This window comes from Pelobates fuscus, chromosome 11, assembly GCF_036172605.1.
Source record: "Pelobates fuscus isolate aPelFus1 chromosome 11, aPelFus1.pri, whole genome shotgun sequence".
NCBI lineage: Eukaryota > Metazoa > Chordata > Amphibia > Anura > Pelobatidae > Pelobates > Pelobates fuscus.
In genome coordinates, this window is record NC_086327.1 from 116,130,114 (window position 1) to 116,145,581 (window position 15,468).

The following is a 15,468-nucleotide window of genomic DNA, read 5'->3' on the forward strand; positions in this document are numbered from 1 at the left end:
TCCTGCTCCCAGTCTTGTTTATTGCCTAGGTGCCACTCCGACCTCAAAATATAAAATACCTTGTTGGAAGTGCACTCACAGGACTCGATACTGTTGCCAAAAATGTGCCATTTATTCAAGCTTCAAAAGTTGATTACATAGTGTCAACGTTTCAGTCCACTAGAAGTTTAAAAAAGTCCATAGTGGACTGAAACGTTAACACTATGTAATCAACTTTTGAAGCATGAATAAATGGCACATTTTTGGCAACAGTATTGAGTCCTGTGAGTGCACTTCCAATAAGGTATTTTAATTATCCAGCCCTTTAGTCATGGGCAGCAGTCATGCTCCCCATTCCCAAGTTGTCCAGGGGAAAATGATAGAGAAGGAGGACTGTACGTGAATAAATACCTTAAGTTACAGATGACATATATATATATCACTACTATATCACTATATCACTACTTTTATATATATATCACTGCCAAAATACAGTTAGAATAAAATTACATATATAGATAATTTAAAAAAGTTTTTATTATTTTTACATATTTTTTTATGTACTTATTATTTATATTTTATAATAATATATATACAATATATATAAAGTGTGTAATTTAATTATAAGTGTATTTTTATATTAATATATGAATATATTAATATAAAAATACACTTAGTATGACATATATCGCAGGGGTCGAAACGTCGGTTGGTTTGTTTGTGTTATGCACATTATTTAAATAAATCAGAATATATTTTTTCACCAAGCCCTGTGAGTGCATCCTGGACTCTTCTTTACTTATGCATATATATATTTTTATTTATTAACTTTTTTTTTTAACAGAAGCAGGGAGGCTAACTGTCAGTTTCTTTCAGAGCGATCAGATGGCCCACGAGGCCCTAATTTGCCAAGGGAGGACTGTCTGGGCTGTCAGGCAGTCCCCCAGACCGAGAGCAACACCGATCACCAGCGGGGAAACAGCGGCGATCGGGTAAGTAATATAATTGCCACGGATGTAGGACCATTTTTGTCGTACGTAACTAGTACGTCTGTGGTCCTTAAGGAGTTAAACTAATTATCTCCCAGGCACTAGAGTTCCAAAAAATAAAACATAACATATTAAAAATACATATAACACATATAGTATCCCCCTCAAATATTATATCCTTAGATAGCCTGGATCTGGGTGCCCAAGTTGGCCAAATAGCGCTCAGATTCCACAATCACAGCCTAATCGCCATTGGGGTAAAGTTTTTACGGACCGCACATGTGGCGTCTGCCCAAATTAGTCCCAGAGAAATAGTGGTAGTGGTCAGTCACTTTTGGGAGTTCCATACGAACAAACAGATGAATAGTTCCCCTGGCTGATAGGTAGCAATTGTTTGCCTTGTTCATGCGATCAATCCTACCGAACATCACTCTCCTGGCTTGTCCTGCAAAGAAGCAGGTGTCCATATACCAACCTTGTTTCGATAAAAAGATTTTCACAAAAAGAAATCACCGGTGTTTGCGAGGCCGAGTGTCCGACTTATAGTTCCAGACACTCAATGACCAAGTCCCATTGCCTGCATTCGTGCGACAAGATGGCCGCTGTTTTCTCCAGCACGTGTTGTTCCGTTATACGAACGATGGCCACACAAGGAGAGCACTTAAGTTTGTGGTTAGTTTGTAGTTAATGAGCCAGGGAGTGGTCGGTGTTCGACAGATTGTAGCTGCCGAACCGGGGAAATGTATTTGTGTTTGGGAAACTGTATACCATGAACTAGAAGGAACATGTCTTGTGAACAGAAGGGAAAATAGTGAGTTTGTCACAATGTATATCGCCCATAGTCGGTGGGCAGGAGGCCAGCTTCCACACTCCTCCAGGAGTTTGTGGCAAATGTCCAGGGTAAGGAGCGTTTGTCACACAGATTCTAAAGTATATAGTGATTTGCAATAAACACGTGGTTTCTCTACACCAATTGATAACAGAGATGCCTTTAATAACATGTATGTTTTTCTCTTTTTAAGACTCTACTTTAGTTCAAAGGTCACAGTGCTACATAGACCTACTTCATTTTTACATATTCTTGCTTTTAGTATGACCTATTGCAGACTCGCACCCCTTTGTGAGTGTCCAGGTCAACAATACTTACCTGCACGGGATTTCCAAGTTGCTTGGAGGCCGAGAGACGTACCTAGATAACTATTACGCTGAGATAAACTTTCAGTTTCTAAGCATTATTAATTATTTTTATCAACACTGGACCAAGTGGCTCAGGTATGTGTACAATTTGTTATGGTGCAGACATTTAACTTCAGTAAGCAGTTACAAGACACTGGTTGTCATGGTTGATCATATATTTCCTACCTGTTCTATGTTAATTTTTTTATTTATTGTGTATTAATATTGTTTTTGTATTTTATTGTACCCTAATTGTAACAATGCAATGATTTGTTGACCCAGGACATACTTGAAAATGAAAGAAATCTCAATGTATCTTTCCTGGTAAAATATTTTATAAATAAATAAATAATACCTGCAGAATTTTATAAAGGAATTATGGTCTACTGCACAATAAATAGGCTCAGTCATATAATAATGCGAAACCTATGTTTTAGAGAGCACCTGGTTCCCTTAAATCTTAATTACCAGCATTGCATCAAGATTCAGTGAGGAAATCAACATGTTACACAGCTCAGCCTCTCAAAGAGTCTATTGCAAATGATATCTAGATGAACAAAATGTCTCTATACTAGTCTTATGGTAGAAGAAAAAGAAATATTGACCAAATATGCATGACACTTCTTACTCTACATCGAGTCTCATAACAATATGTGTTAGTTACAAAAGAGGCAAAAGTACACTAAATGTACTCCTAGTTCTGATTTATGTAGTTGTAATATATGTACAAACGTTCATCTAGAACAGAAGTTCTTATATAATGTAACCATTTGAATAAAAAAAAATGTCAGTTTTTGTGTCTTCTTTAAGTAGCTTTAAATAGCACAATCTTTATGGGGAAGAAAATTACATATATTTGTTGGTGTGAAAATATGTTATGTTATATATATTTTATTTTGAAGAAATACTAGAATTTGAAACACTTTTTTATATTTTTTTAGATTTTATTTTGAGAAACATATTAACAAAATATCCATTACTGCCCCAGGCCTGCGAATGTATTTTAAAAGAAACTAATTGTGCAATGTCTACAGTTTCGATTGTTCTCTTGAGAGCTGTACAATATATATGAGACACATCATAATTTTTGCAGGAACTAATGGCTCATGTGAGAACCTGTCTTTTTTTTCTGCTCTTTATAATTGAAGATTGCAATAAAATGAATCCTTTGAACGCAAGATCAGAAATTGATGCAAAAACGACTGATGTATTCTTAGAGACGCTTTTTATTTCTGTGTGTATATATATCCAGTCACCAATAATTCATCTCTCAAAACATACATTTCTACTGTGTTGAATGAAACAAAGACACATATATTGAAACGCAAAAGATACCCCCAGAATTTGTCCAATATTCAAAAAAAACTTGTACAGAACTTGGCAGAAGATCAGAACATCATAATGCGTCCAGCTGATAAGGGGGGAGGTATCGTGGTCATGCAGTACACAGACTATGCTAAAGAACTAAGGGCACAGTTACAATGTCAATTGATATATAAGCACTGAATATGGGAGTGATGGCGGGGCACATTGAACCGAGGACAGCAGAATGTCTGTACAAAAAGCACCCCAAAATACCAGTCATCTATACAATTCCCAAACTACATAAGGATCCAACACACCGCCCCCCCCCCCCCCCCCCGGGAGACCGATTGTTTCAGCGGTGGGGGGTGTCTTGGAACCTATAGCCAAGTGGTTGGATAACCTATTCAAAAAACCAGTCTCCGATTTGGAAACATGTATTAAGGATACCCCTACATTGATCAAGATATTAACATCAATTCAGCTGCAAGACAAAAAGGTGATACTAATGACCATGGATGTCAGAAGCCTCTACACAGTAATCCCCCATACACAGGGGATAGAAGCAATGCGACAAGTCATGACACATTCAAAATCTTATAAGGGGCCAAGCATAGAATACATTCTCCACATGTTGGAACTTGCACTATCTAACAATTATTTTAGATTTGAAGAGGACTGGTTTATGCAGATCGCCGGTACGTCCATGGGGGCGGCAATGGCCCCCATGTACGCGAATGTTTACATGTATATCTTTGAAATGACACATATACTTCCAGTCTACGGTGACAAAATCATGATCTTTTTCAGATTCATCGATGACCTGTTAATAATCTGGACAGGCACAGTACAGGAAGCACAACAGATGGTGGATAATTTGAATAAATTGGATACCCCAATTCGATTCACGTCAGTAATAAGTGCTGAGAGGGTACATTTTCTTGATTTACAAATATGGCCAGATGGAAATGGACTTCAATATTCTTTGTACACCAAATTAACGGATCGCAACACACTCCTCCATGCACGGAGTGCTCATCCGGAACATCTAAAGGCATCATTGCCTAAAGCACAATTTCTAAGGACAATACGCAATAATTCCACCTATGTAAAAAGGGAAGAACAATTAGTGGAAATGAAAGACAAATTCCTATCTAGGGGATACAAAAAAATCGTTGCGACAAGCTAGAGAACATACTCCAAGAAGTGAGGCTATATCCAAAAGTCGAATATTATGTCCAATGACATACAACAACAAGGCAGCTAACTTATCGAACATTATTAAAAGGAACTGGAATATGCTGGCACAGGATAACACGCTCCCTTTGATCTTTAAACAACAACCATTAATATGCTATAAACGAAACAGAAATTTGCGGGATATGTTGGTAAAAACGGATCCCACACAAAGCTACATGAAAATGGAAAATATTCAGAAACGGGGTAGCGTAAGATGCCTAGGCTGCGTAACCTGCAGCCACATGGTTCCCACACGCTCCTTTCACCATCCACACACCAATGAAAAATTCCTTATTAACTTTACAATTACATGTAAAACGATGTTTGTGATCTACAAAATTTCATGCCCTTGCGGCCTATCTTATATAGGCAAAACGGAAACACAATTGTGTGACCGTATACGTGGACATCGCTCCAATATTCGAACAGCTTACAGGGATGGAAAAAGCGACAAACCAGTCGCAAGACATTTTTTGGATTTTCAGCATCCGCTCACTTCATTAAAGTTCACTGCCATTGATCACATCCCTGAACCACGGAGAGGTGGCGATAGAGGGATGTTACTACTTAATAAAGAAACATTCTTGATCTTCAGACTGGACACTGTCTCACCAAGAGGCCTCAATGAAATGATATCTTATCATTCATTTATTTGATTTAATGCTTGCAATATTAATGTAAATATGTAAATAGTTCTTTTGTAAAAAATGCTTGTAAATATTGATTTAGTTTAGATATAATGGATATCAATACTTAAGTAATGTGGGAGCTGTAGATATACAGGCTGGTTAAGGAGCAGGGCCATAACAGTAATTCATAATTGAAGATAACTGTTGGGTTTAACATGAAAACCAATCCAGTACCATATAGAGATTCATCCCACGTATATGAGGATATCCGTGTACAATTGTGGTTTACTCAGGTGACTCAGGGCTACAAAATAGGGAAGTACTTTAGATTTGGGAAACTCTGGACAAGTTTATTCAGGGGTAGTGAGCGCTTTTCTTTATATAAAAAATGGTTTGACTTGAAGCTAAAGGAGTAAACCTCCAAGCGGAAGTGTGACAGGACAATAATGGTCCTACACTTTATATGTCTAATGAGGGTTAGGGATGGATGTATTCCCCTAACTTAAAAATTAAAACGATAAAGTTATAGTATTCCATCTCCCTATTCTAAAAGTACCCAGGGCCTGAGACCTGTCACTAATCAATTTTTGGCATTATTTTTACTATTGATTATTTAGTTTAGTTCATTTCTCGTTTGACATAAAGGTTTTTTTTACGATCGGGCACTGTAGTCTGCAATTTTGTTTTCACAGCGGTTCCATGGCAACAGCTGCAAACGTTGCTATGGCAGCGGCGTGGTTGTTGTGTCACCACGCATGGACCGCGGGTTAACGTGGGGTCACACGGCAGTGCGCGCATGCGCGGTGTTCAGCGGTGAACGCCGGCGAATATGCACATCACCTGGGGTAAGTCATTTCAAATTAATGTAATGTCCTATATATTTGAGATATTTTCATGTAATGTTTGTATCACTTGATCCTGAGGAAGGTCCCTGTGTGGACCGAAACGTTGATCTTCTTTTTTCTATTTTCGATGGAATAAACACCATTTAAATTTACAAGTCCGAGAGTGCAGCCTGCTTTACTTCACTAACTATATATATATATATATATATATATATATATATAAACCATAAAAAGTAGGTGCGCAAAATATATATATCACTTCAACAAAAGAGTGTGCAAAACATGCAGATTTATCTTGCAATTAACTGTAAAATCGCAGGTATATTCACATGTTGGGAAAACACCATATATCAAGTGATTGGTGACAAAATCGTAGGTGTATATATATAATGGGAAAACACCATATATAAAGTGACTTGTGCAAGCAGGATACACACTGATCAAAGGTAATACATAATTAATACTTGCACAGGTCTGCTTAGATGGTCCGATCTTTTTAATACATATGTCCTCTTAAATGGTGTTCTAGTGACTCTAACCTGTTAAGAATGGCGTCAGGTTTAAACAGGCAGCAGGTAAGTCCTGTGTAATGCTTTGGGTCACTGTCACAGTGACCCAAAGCATTACACAGGACTTACCTGCTGCCTGTTTAAACCTGACGCCATTCTTAACAGGTTAGAGTCACTAGAACACCATTTAAGAGGACATATGTATTAAAAAGATCGGACCATCTAAGCAGACCTGTGCAAGTATTAATTATGTATTACCTTTGATCAGTGTGTATCCTGCTTGCACAAGTCACTTGATATATGGTGTTTTCCCATTATATATATACACCTACGATTTTGTCACCAATCACTTGATATATGGTGTTTTCCCAACATGTGAATATACCTGCGATTTTACAGTTAATTGCAAGATAAATCTGCATGTTTTGCACACTCTTTTGTTGAAGTGATATATGTATTTTGCGCACCTACTTTTTATGGTTTATGTTTTACTTGGTGAATTGTATCAGATCCCCTTGTAGGTTGCTGCATGTATCTATTTAATTTCTCTTCTCCATACTTCTGCGCCATCCTATTCTATTTACACTATATATATATATATATATATACTTGAATGAAAGAGGATCGTCTTGCAATTCCCAGAGTGCCGGTATTTTTTTGATATATACACATATATATATATATATATATATATATATATATTTATACATAAATATAGATATACACACATACATTTAAAAAAAATACCGGCACTCTGGGAATTCCAAGAAAATCCTATTTTATTCAAGTAAATCCAGGTCAACGTTTCAGCTCCACATTGAAATTTATCAGGTCACAAAAACCATAAGCATATGTACATGGCTTTATATAGGACAAGAAAATAAAAAAAAACTTCACCAAATCAACTGTTCCTAGTCCTCCTGATTGCTCAGCATGTGCAGATTGCCCAGGCGCATGCACAAGTACTTCCAAGTTACGCCTACAGATACTGGCTTCAAGGAGGAGTTGAACAGAGTGTTCCGGATGCGTCATGTTTCAATCGGAACCTGAGATACTTCTATCTCATTGGTTGCTATGCATGTATGCTACCATATGGTCTCAAAAGGCAACCAGACCCAGCAAACCAATTTGGCAAACTGAATTGGGCAAGCCTTATACTGACCCTGTAACTTTCAAAAACACCATAAAATCTGTACATGGGGGTATTGTTATACTTGGGAGACTTCGCTGATCACAAATATGAGTGTTTAAAACGTATCATGACAATGAAATCACCAGTAAAAGTGCAGTTTTTGTGTAAAAAATTCAAAAAACTGATAAGAACACTAACTTTGGCCAGCGTTTGTGGCTAAGTGGCTACTAAAACTTTTACAAATAGTAGGCCATGATGGGGTTAATTTTCATTCCTGGGCTGCTATATGGTCTCAAAGGCAACATAGGCCCGGCAACGTACGCCCAGCAAAACAATCTGACAAATTTCAATGTGCAAACATCGAAAAGTGGAAAGCCCTACATTTGACCCCTGTAAGTGTTCCATATCCATATCCATCCAAAATCCATAAAACCTGTACATTGGGGGCACTGTTGTACACGGGAGATATTGCTAAGCACATATTAGGGTGTTCTTTGGCAGTAATACATAACATGAGCTGAGAATCCATGCCTAAAGTACAATGTGTGTTAAAAATAACACAAAAAAATGACTACCCAAAGGGTTGACAAAGACTGGTAGTAAAATTAGTGCATGGGAAGTGTTAAAATACCATCATTTAAAATACACTAGGGTGTCTATGTTTAAAAAAAAAATATGGTTGAATCGGGGTAAATTACGTTGGCCAGCTTCAAAAATGTCCCAAATAGGACATGGGTGCATTGGAAAACTGGAATGCGCACCCTCCAAATAAGGTCTTTTAGCCCCCAGAGAACCCGACACACCTATTCATGGGGGGTATCACTGTACTCAGGAGAGATTGCTGTATACACATTGGGGTGTTCTTTTTCCGTACCTGTATTCTTAAATTATAAAGAAAAAAAATCACAAATTATTATTATTTTTTTTGTTTTTGGCATAGATTGGTGGTAAAATGGTTGCATGAAAAGAGTCAAAATTCCCCAAGTTTAGTACCTTGGTTGTCCTCTTTTAAAATATATATACATGTAAAGGGTTATTCAGGGATTCTCGACAGATATTAGTGTTACAATGCAACTTGTGTTCATTTAAAAAAAAAAATGGTTTGGAAATAGCAAAGTGCTACTTGTACTTATTGCCCTATCACTTTCCAAAAAAAGCTGAGAACATGTTAACATTGGGTATTTCTAAACTCAGGACAAAATTTAGAATCTATTTAGCATGGGTGTTTTTTGGGGGTTGTAGATGCGTAACAGATTTGGGGGGGTCAAAGTTCTAAAAAGTGTGTTTTTTACATTTGTTCATCATATTTTATAAGATTTTCTTATAGTAAGTTATGTGATATGATGTAATAATGGTATCTTTAGAAAGACCATTTAATGGTGAGAAAAACGGTATATAATATGTGTGGGTAGTAAATGAGTAAGAGGAAAATTACAGCTAAACACAAACACCGCAGAAATGTAAAAACAGCCCTGGTTCCAAATGGTAAGATAATTGAAAAGTGGTCTGGTCACTAAGCGGTTTAGCTGACTGGACTACAAAGGACAGTGGCTAGGGCTCCTGGTACTTATCTATCCCACCAACCTACTTAAACTTAAAAGGTACATTATAAGTACTGGAAATAGGTGCCCCCTTGTGTTCAGGCACCTGCTGGCAAGTGCTTACTTTGCCAAACAGGAAATATGGTCCTGTTTACATGTATTTACATAGACTCTCATTTGCTACTGCCTCTCCAAAACTTAATTTGTTCAAACCCTTCTTAAAAGAAGTAGCAACCTGCTCATTCCAAACTCCCTTACCTAGTTTTGGGTTATATACAAAAATCAATGTACAACATTGATGTAGTTTGTGAGATCATTAATGAACAGATTATTGGGAAATAAAACCCATGACAGAACCCTGAGATATTATTCTAATAGCAATAGCCTGATTTTGGCATTTAAGATTATCATACTTTCTTCTCTATAAATATTTTTATATAGCTTTCAGTTTCTACAGTCACTGTCAAATGCTTTAAAAAAAATCACAGATCACATATATTAGGGTTAAAAAAATAAAATAGCAACTTACCAAAACAATTTTAAAACTATAAATACATGGAATTTAAAGGCACACTGTAGGCACTAAAACAACTTCAGCTTCATGAAGCAGTTTTGGTGTATGGATCAAGCCCCTGCAGTCTCACTGCTCAGTTTTCTGCCATTTGAGAGTTAAATCACTTTTTTTATGCAGCCCTGATCACGCCTCTCTTTATTTGACTGAATATACATCTAATGTTTATACTGGCTTTAATACAAATTCTGTTAAATTTGGAATTTCTTATCTCCTGCTCTGTTAATAGTCTTCTATACAGAGCAGGAGATAAAAATGTCTAAAGTAAGTCAACATCTGGTTAAAAAAGGAAACCATTTTTTTCATGCAAGCTGTGTGAGTCACAGAAAGGGGAGATTTGCTAGAGCTGAATAAACAGAAATGTTATTTAACTCCTAAATGACAGAGAGTTGCACATGAGCATGATCTATACGCTGAACCTGTTTCATTAAGCTAAAGTTGGTTTTGATGCTCATAGTATACCATCAACTCATTGTAATACTTTTGTTATTTACCTTTGTAGGACACATCATTATTTCATTATTATCCAATTAGCAACTAACAGAAAGCATGTGACACCAGATTATTGTGAGGTTTTCAACTTGATCCCAGCACCCTATAGGTTAAATTATATTTCACAATTCTGGCATCCCCAATAGGCTTCCAAATAACTTTTCAAATAGAAAGCAGAGCAAGACTGACTACTAATATTATGATGAGTTTCCACTTTAAGGATTTCTATGATTATTATTCATATGAATTTAATTTATTGATGTGATTGACCTTCAACAATCTACTTTGTAAACCAACACATAAGCAAATTGGTATCTTAGAGATCAAATTGAAAATAGGAGTATTGTGCAGTTTCTTTAATCTCTAGAGGATTTTTGGAACAAATTAAAAAAGTGTCTATAAAATGAAAAATGGTTAGTCTGTATTTTACAATTGGGAGATGAAAGTGAAAATCTGAATGTTAATAAATTCATATCTCTTGTAAGTTCCCTAACACTGTCAAGCAACTCTGCTACCTGTCAGCATTTTAATTTTATTCAGCTTAACAGGGCTATTAATCATAAAAAACATAAAGCCTATTTTACAGGCTACTCCAAATATTTTACAAGGGAATGAGGTCAGGATTGCATAATGACAGAGGATTATAAATAGCACAACAATTATATATAATGCAGTTTGATACTAATTTGTAGGTCCTTATACTATTATTCTGATATGTGATAAGATAGCCAAGTCAGCTAAGATTTTTCTATCTGTGCTGTGTTATTATGTATTTCCACCTTAAAAAAAAATCTTATTAGTAAAAAAAAGAAACAAGGCCATACAATTCTATCCTTGCAACAACTATCAACAAAATATATATTGCTAAAATATGCTTTCTTAATTCATGTGACATGTAATAAGAAATAAACTTATAGATACTCATGTGTACATTGAACAGGGAAACAGTGGAATTATCCTATTACAAAATAAAACCCACCTATATAACCTTCATTTTGACTAAGCAATCTAATATAACATTGGCAAGAAAAAAAAAGTTTATTCTATGAAATGGGACATTAAAATGCTGCCCTAATCTACCGATCTTTTAAGGTCACAAATGTAAAAATAAAGTAACTAATGAAAGTTCAAAAATTCCGTAATAAAAGAAGTGATGATATGCATGTTCAGGCCATTTCCAAATAGGATAGTATCACATTTTGATGTTTTCTCAAACTATTTACTTGCGTGCTCAGAGTTATATCTGAATATTAAATCTGATATTTGTATCATGTTTTTATTATTTTTGAGACAGCAACATATTATTATTTATTAAGTAGCCAAAAATAATGGAAAATAGTGACACATTGAGAATGGGAATGAGAGTGAGGCAGGCACTGGTCAGTACAGTGATAAAATATCATCTACAGAAGAAAGATAAGGTATGTGTCGAACTTAGGGCATGTCTCCATTTCGATCCTATAAGATCCCCAAAATCCTGGCAATGTTGTACATTAGAGATATAGCTATATTCAAGATATGCAGCAGAATACATAGCTAAGGTCTCCAAAGTAGTAGGGCACACAATGTTTGTACACTTTACCATTACATGTCCATATCTATGAGAAGAAAAAAAAAAATACTACTAAATTGGCAAAGAAACATATAAGTGAAAAGATTCAAAATGCCAGATATTAGCACAAGTAGAAGTTGCTGTTTCATCCCAAAAGTGATACATATTAAATATAGAGTATAAAAAATATATTAGAATACATATATATATTCCATATAGATATATTAGAATAAGTACAAATATAATAAATAACATCTAGATGTACTTTTTTCCTCACTTGATCTGTGAACGAAATGGTAGGATAATGATCCCATTAGTGTAATGCAAAATATATATTTATATTGTGTAAATATTTGACAATACACTGATTGGCACGTTTCCATGCCAATTTGGTTAATCTAGTTCATTTTCCAAATAATGTTATAGTCATAAAAACTTTCCCATCTCAAATTATATGTGGCAGAAAAATGTTATATTTTTGAGAAAAATGGTTTTGCTAAAGCATATTTTCTCTAATGTATCTTGCAGATTTGGTATTTTGGTGATAAAATGGTTAAATTGGCTGTGTAGAGATTAGTGTAAGCAAAACAGTGAAAACTGTATTTTTCCCATTTTTATATTTTATTAAAACTTAATATTGTCTTATGCATTCATATAGGGTGTCAGAAAAACCCTATTATTTATCCTGTAAAAAAGCAATATTTAATAAAAAAATATACACTTAATGGGAAAGTGGGAAAGTATAATGGAACAAAGACAATTTAATCAGTTTTTCAGTACCGTCACTTGACTGGATTTTATGTTTCCAGCTGAAAATAACAAAAAATAAAATTAGTTACATAAAAAAAAAAACATGGAACGACCAAGAGAAGACAGCTACTCCACAATCTCGTAGAAATTCAATTACTATGGTGATGTGTAAGACTTTTCATCCCTGTGACAAAGACAGAGGTTAAAACATACTCACACATCAGTTCCATGTTTCTTTCTGGTTGACATTTTTCCATCCATTATGATACAGAACAACATCAGAGCCTTTGAAGATATTAAAGAATACAATGTCTGACTCACCAATGGAAATGTGAAGATGTGATTTTGGTCTCCTGTCAGCTCAGTGGATGATTTTCTATCTTTTGATGCTGTGTTAATGTTGCACCTTTGTTTCGACTGTCAAACCACATTGCTGCTCCTACTTGAGATCCTTCACTTGGGTTGGAAGGAAGATCAGACTCTCGTGTGATCACCTTTTAGCAAATCAGAGAGTATAGAAATTCAATAGGAAGCTCTTGAAAATATATTATGATGTATGAATTCTTTCAGTGTAAGGTAAACAAACAGAAAACTAAAGTAGATATATTTGAGGGAAAGCAGCAATATTTTTACAACAACGTGCCCTTGTCTTCCTATAGGTATATATGACTATGTAGGATGCATATACTTAACAGTTTAAGTTCATAAGAGCACCAAGTAATTACAGTATGCTGCTCTTCATGCATTTACAAACGTATGCGCCATTTTGTTAATTTATCAGTCAATAGGCTAATGCAGTGCTCCTCAATCCTCAAGGCACACATCTAACAGTCCAGGATTCAGTTATTGCCAGGTGTGTCTAAAGTGTTTAAAAAAAACAAAACAACTAAAAACACCTGAGACTCTAGGGCAGTGGTTCCCAAACTTTTTAGGTTCAAGGCACCCCAAGTCAAAACGTCTAAGTTGTATATCTGTACAGCACTGCTGCATTTACTGGTGCTTTAGTGTAATCTACAGTGTTGGTGTTTGAAGAGGTACTTATATATAATTTTAGTGTTTTAATATAGGGGTGTGTTTGTATGTAATGTTTGATTGCAGGAGTGTGTTTGAATATAATGTTCACTTTTAAATGTGGATGTACATTTGTGTGAAGTATTTGTGTTTGAGTAAAAGGGTGTGTTTGTATATTCTTTTGGAGTTTGAATGCATGGGTGTGTTTGTATGTAATATTTGTGTTAGATTGCAGGGGTGTATTTGTATGTTGTGCTGGTGTATGACTGCTTGAAGTATGCAGATACACTACCGCATACATGCATACTTACACAGATATACATACACACAAATTCATATATACCCTGACACATACACACACATACACCGACACATACACACACGCTCCCTGAGATGCAAACATGCTGAGGACCCGGGTCCCTGGTCAGCAATGGCAACCTGGTGGCCCTAAGTGCTTGGGCCACCCGATGGGCACCACAAGCATGCAGGACTAGTTGCGCTGCCAACATAGAGTAAAGAAGAGGCGGTTGCCTGTTGCCCTCTTTTCCAATGCGCACTAGATGACCACCTATCCCGCCTATAGGAAGAGCCGGCCCTGCATACACACATACCCATACACTTATAAATACACACACACTCATACATTAACACACACTCATACATACACACACACACACACATACACACACACACACTCAGTCCTGCTGCTGGCTGGTGAGAGTGAGGGGTCTGGAAGTCTTGGTGCTCCTCTCTCCTTCTGCTGCAGCTGTCTCCTCTCCCTCCTGTGCTGTCTCCCTGCATGACGCTGAGAGGAAGTGACAGGCTGTCACTTCCTCCCAGCTGGCCAACATTACAGGTGCCCAGTCGCGTTCCCATAATCTTAGCACCGGGGAAACATTCTTTGGGAACCGCTGCTCTAAGGTGTTTGTTTTTCTAAACACCTTAACCCCTTAAGGACACATGACATGTGTGACATGTCATAATTCCCTTTTATTCCAGAAGTTTGGTCATTAAGGGGTTAAACACGTCCTGGTAATCCCTAAATCCTGGACTGTTAGGTTTGCCTTGAGGAGAGGGTTGAGAAGCACTGGTCTAATGGACACTACTAAAATTATGAATATTATTTTTAAAGTGTTTTATAGAAATATATATATTTCCATTTTCAACTGTTTGTTGGTGAAAAGTGCTGCATGTTAATGGTAATAAAACAAACAAGAAAAAATAGAAAGCAGATTAGAAAAACATTACCCTGTGATTTTTTTTTGATCTACATAAAATAATCTTCAAAAATAAACCAACATTCTCATTAAAACATTATTTTAGATATTCTTCATATTTGGTGTCTATCGGGAAGATAGTACATTATATTTTTTTTTTCAAAATTCTGACATTTTTAAAATAGTTCTGAATTTGCTTGTATTCAAATGCTGCAAATGTGAGATCTTGTCATTTTCCAAAATAAAATAAGTCATATGTGCCTCAGTAAGTGATGTTTTTATTTCATGGAATGCAATATGAACAGATTGCTTGGTTTCAACCCATAGCAGTTTCAAAATGTCATTGTAAATATGTTGCCAATCTCACATAGAGAAGCGAACAGTTGGTGGTCATTTGTGAGAGCGTTACCATTTGGTTGATTTCTGTGATGTCCCCATTATGACCATATTTACATAATGTTTTGTGTAAATAAGATAATATAGTTGCTATACAGTGTCATTATGAGGCCACTAATGGTGTCACAAATATACTGT